This window comes from Dama dama, chromosome 15 (genome assembly GCF_033118175.1).
Source record: "Dama dama isolate Ldn47 chromosome 15, ASM3311817v1, whole genome shotgun sequence".
In the NCBI taxonomy this organism is placed as follows: domain Eukaryota; kingdom Metazoa; phylum Chordata; class Mammalia; order Artiodactyla; family Cervidae; genus Dama; species Dama dama.
In genome coordinates this window covers 66223398-66228868 of record NC_083695.1, presented here as the reverse complement: position 1 = coordinate 66228868, position 5471 = coordinate 66223398, and positions in this window count along the sequence as shown.

The following is a 5471-nucleotide window of genomic DNA, read 5'->3' as shown; positions in this document are numbered from 1 at the left end:
TGGAGAATCCCATGGACAGAGCCTGATGGGCTACAGCCCATGGGTCACAAAGAGTCACAACTGAAACAACTGAGCAAAGCACAGGGGAGGTAAAATTTCCCCCCAACCCTCTGAAGATTTCTGGCTGGGACTGACATAAACGGATTAACAGGAGAAAGGCATACAGCTTTTATTTAGTAATTTTTTCACATGCACATGGAAGCTCCCACAAGGAAAATGAAGACCCAGAGGAGTGGCAGGGTCAATGTGCTAATATACTAGGTTCAACAGAGTGTGGCAATTGTGAAAAAGTAACTAAACTATTTGAGGAGACTACAGAAAGCTAAGAATTTTTTTTAACAAAGTCTGTTTGTACAGATTTCTCTCCGCCTGGACTCCTCATTTCTGGAGACAAGGATGTTTCTTTTCTCCTGATAGGAGGAGGGTGTCTTTCACACAGGAATTTAGTTTCATGCCCTGCTTTTAGGAAGACAAGGGAAGTGCATCTGCTGTTTTTTCGAGTGCCTTTAGCTCAAAATAATCAATATACCAAAATGGCATGTCGTGAACTTTACATGCCATGTTAACACTAATCAAAAGAAAGCTGTGATAGCTATACTATTCTCAGACAAAGTAGATTTAGTGCAACAAGTATTACCAGAGATTAAAAGATAATTTCATAATAGTATGGGAATTAGCACATTGATAATAATGTACTAACATAATTATTATAATTATTATAACATAATAATTATAAACTGAAAGTCGCTCAGTCGTGTCTGACTCTTTGTGACCCCATGGACTGTACAGTCCATGGAATTCTCTAGACCAGAATACTGGAGTGGGTAGCCTTTCCCTTGCAGGCAGATTCTTTACCAGCTGAGCCACAAGGGAAGCCCAAGAATACTGGAGTGGATAGCCTATCCCTTCTCCAGTGGATCTTCCTGACCCAGGAATTGAACCAGGGTCTCCTGCATTGCAGGCAGATTCTTTACCAACTAAGCTATCATAATGCTCTCATAAATATAATAATAATAATGATAAACACTTATGCATCAAATAACAGAGCTTCAAAATAATATGAAACAAAAGATGACATAACTACAGGGAGAAATAGACAAATCCACAATTATGATTAGAGTTCAAAACCACTCACTCAATATTTGATACAGTAAGTTCACAGAACACCATTAAGGATATAGAAAACTTGAATACTGCTATCAGTCAACTTAATCTATTTAACATTTATAGATCCCTCAACCCAGCAAAACAAGAAACCATATTCTTTTCAAGTATACATGGAACATTTGCCAAGACAGACCATACGCTAGACTATCAATAAATGTTTTGATAAAAGTATTGAAATCACACAGAGTATATTATCTTATGAAAGTGAATTGAAATAGAAACTAATAACAGAAAGATATGTGGAAAACCTCCAAATATTTGGAAATTAATAACACTTTTCAATAACTCATTGGTGAAAATATCAAAACAAAAATTAGAAAGCATTTTGAACTAATGAGAAATGAAAAGACAACATATCAAAAGTTGTGGAGGCTGAGAAAGCAGTACAATGGGGGAAATTTATAGCAGTAAACTTTTTTTTTTTTTAGCAGTAAACTCTTTAGCTATAAAAATAAAACCTCTCAGATCAATGGTTCAGTTTCTACCTTAAGAAACTATTTTTAAAAAATAGCAAATTAAATCCAAAGTAAACAAAAGAAAGAGTAAATATCAACATAGAAATTGGTGAAATAAAAACCAGACAACCAATGAAAGCTGATGAAACCAATAGCTGTTTTCTTCGAGAAAAATCAGTAAAATCCTTAGTGTGACCTGAATCCTTCTAAATTTATTGAACGGAATAGAGCCCATAAATATATCCACACATGTATGGTCATCTGATTTGAGACAAATGTGTCAAAGTTAATTCAGTGATGAAAAGATACTTTTTCAGCAAACGATGTTAGAAAAACTGCACATTTGCAAAAACAAAAAAACCAAACCCTTCCTTTACACCACCTACAAAAATCAATTCAAAATGGATCATTGACCTAAATGCAAATCCTAAAACTAAAAAACTTCTGGAAGAAAACACAGGATAAAATCTCTGTTACCCTAGCTTCAGTTCAGTCACTCAATCGTGTCGGACTCTTTGCGACACCATAGACTGCAGCATGCCAGACCTCCCTGTCCATCACCAACTCCCAGAGTCTACTCAAACTCATGTCCATTGTGTCAGTGATGCCATCCAACCATCTCATCCTCTGTCGTCCCCTTCTCCTCCTGCCTTCAATCTTTCCCAGCATCAGGGTCTTTTCAAATGAGTCAGTTCTTCGCATCAGGTGGCCAAAGTATTGGAGTTTCAGCTTCAACATCAGTCCTTCCAAAGAATATTCAGGACTAATTTCCTTTAGAATGGACTGGTTGGAGCTCCTTGCAGTCCAAGGGACTCTCAAGAGTCTTCTCCAACACCACAGTTCAAAAGCATCAGTTCTTTGGCACTCAGCTTTCTTTATAGTCCAACTCTCACATCCATAGATGACTACTGGAAAAACCATAGCTTTGACCGTATGGACCTTTGTTGGCAAACTAATGTCTCTGCTTTTTAATAAGCTGTCTAGCTTGGTTATAACTTTTCTTCCAAGGATCTAGCGTCTTTTAATTTCATGGCTGAAGTTTACCACCTGCAGTGATTTTGGAGCCCCCAAAATAAAATCTGTCACTGTTTCCACTGTTTCCCCATCTATTTGCCATGAAGTGATGGGACTGGATGCCATGATCTTAGTTTTCTGAATGTTGAGTTTTAAGCCAACTTTTTCCACTCTCCTCTTTCACTTTCATCAAGAGGCTCTTAAGTTCTTCTTCGCTTTCTGCCGTAAGGGTGGTGTCATCTGCATATCTGAGGTTATTGATATTTCTCCTGGCAATCTTGATTCCAGCTTGTGCTTCCTCCAGTCCAGCATTTCTCATGATGTATTCCGCATATAAGTTGAATAAGTAGGGTGACAATATACAGCCTTGACGTACTCCTTTCCTGATTTGGAACCAGTCTGTTGTTCCATGTCCAGTTCTAACTATTGCTTCTTAACCTGAATACAGATTTCTCAGGAGGCAGGTCAGGTGGTCTGGTATGCCCATCTCTTTAAGAATTTTCCACAGTTTGTTGTGATCCACACAGTCAAAGGCTTTGGCATAGTTAATAAAGCAGTAGATGCTTTTCTGGACCCTAGCTTAGGTGAAGACTTTTTAAATAGGACACAAAAAAGCACAAAGATTTCTGTTCTTCAAAAGCCACCATAAAGGGAACAAAAAAACAAAAAGACAGATTGGCTAAAACAAGTAAATAAATAATAATAATGCAAAACAGATACCTGATAGTTTGTATCTAAAAAATAAATCATAGAAATAATAACAAAAATGATCCAGTTTAAAAATGAGCAAATGATTTGAATGCTTCACCAGAGAAGAGATAGAGATGGCATATAAGCACATGAAAAGGTCAATGTCATTAGTCCATTTTCCAGGAAAATGGAAATCAAAACCACAATGAGATACCACTGTATACCTACTTGAATGACTAACGTTAGAAAAGGGCAATATCAAGTGCTAAGGAGGCTACAGAGCAACTAAACTCTTAGTCTTGCTAGAGGGAATGTAAAATGGTGCACACACTTTTGGAAACAGTTCAGCAGGATAATATAAACATACACTTACTATACAGCCCAGCCACCCCACTCCTAGGTATTTACCCATGTAAAATAGAAATTTATCTTGATACCAAAACTTGGACAAAATACAAATATTAGTAGGTAAACTGAATTACAACAAAATTGAAAATTTTTGTGCCACAAGTGATAACATTAAGAAAGTGAAACGACAACCACATAACGAGAGGACATCTTTGCAAATTTTATATCTAAAAAAGGTACTTGAGTGCAGAATATATAAAAGACACTTAGGACTAGATAATAAAAGGACAATATCAAAACAAGCAAAGAATTTGCATAAACATTTCCCCAAGAAAATAGCCAAAAATCACATGAAAATATGCTAAATATCAAAATTAGTCTCAGCATCAAATCTAAATCACAATGAGCTATCAGTTCACACCCACTGAAAAGTTAAAACAAAAGTCATTCAGTCCTGTGTCTGACTCTTTGGGACCCCATGGACTGTAGCCTGCCAGGCTCCATGGAATTCTCCAAGCCAGAATACAGGAGCAGGTAGAAGCTCCCTTCTCCAGGGGATCCAACCCACGAATCAAACAGGGATCTCCTGCATTGCAGGCGGATTCTTTACCAGCTGAGCTACCAGAGATGGCTAAATTAAAATAGACAATAACAGGTGTTGGTGAAGATGTGGACAAACTAGGATGCTGATATGTGGCTGATGGGAATGAAAACTACTAGTAGCAGAAGTAAGAAACAGCAGCACATTCACTTGATGGAATTTATTCAGCCATTGAAATTCATGCTCAGGAAACGTCTGACAGAGAGAAACATGAGTGAAAAGAGCAGGATATAGAGGGCGCAGCCAGAATGACCTCAACTGTGGGCTGCAGAGAGAGATGCCTGCAGCGGGGCTATGGCTGTAAATGGAGAACTGGAAGATCTGGGGCTTACGGTGGGCTGGGAGGGGCGGGCGCCGTGGAGTGGAGAGTGATACTCCCCTGGTGGAGGCATTAATTCTTGGCCCCGGCCTTGTCCCAAGTGGTGCTCAAGCTGCTGTACCCCAGCCAGTCCTCACAACTCATTGCTTGCTGGGCTGTGCTTAAAGCTCCCAGCGGGCACCGGGGCATTAGGTGATTTGCGTGGGAATTTCGACCCTGCCGTAATCTTCGTCACTTTTCCCAACCTTCAACCAATAAAAACATACACAATTTTAAGAGACTCTAGCAAACACAGGTTCAAAACAAAGACCCTAATGTCCACCCCATCCCCCAAATGAATTGAGAACCCTTATAAAGAAAGTCTAGTGTTGGAACTCTGGGGATAACTGGGTCCTTCTGCAGATTGCGTCTCTTCCAAGGAAACCAGGAAAGCAGTCCTTACCCTAGAACTGTGGTTCAGCGCGCGCACACACACACACACACACACACACACACACACACACAAAGAGGGTGAGGAAGAGACCAGCGGGGAGCCAGGACACCTGCATTCTGATACTAACTCTGCCCTCAACAAGTGATTTCTCTCTGGGCCTCAGTTTTCGCTTCTGTAAAATAGGGACCTTCCCAGAACCTAGGTGGGGAGTGGCTTGCGCTTAGGCAGGTGGGGGGGCCCAGCGCAGTGGCCGATGCAGCGGGGGCCTCTGACGGCTGCCGGGGAAGCCCGCACACTGTGGGCCTCGCCGCCCTCCTCGTTGACCGGAGGGCCGTAGCCACTGTCCCGCAGGAAGTGAGGGTCGCAGTCAGGGGTCGACGGTCCCTGTTACTTAGCGGGAGCAAACTGCATGGCGGCGGGCAGAAGCCTAAAAGCCAGGCAGAG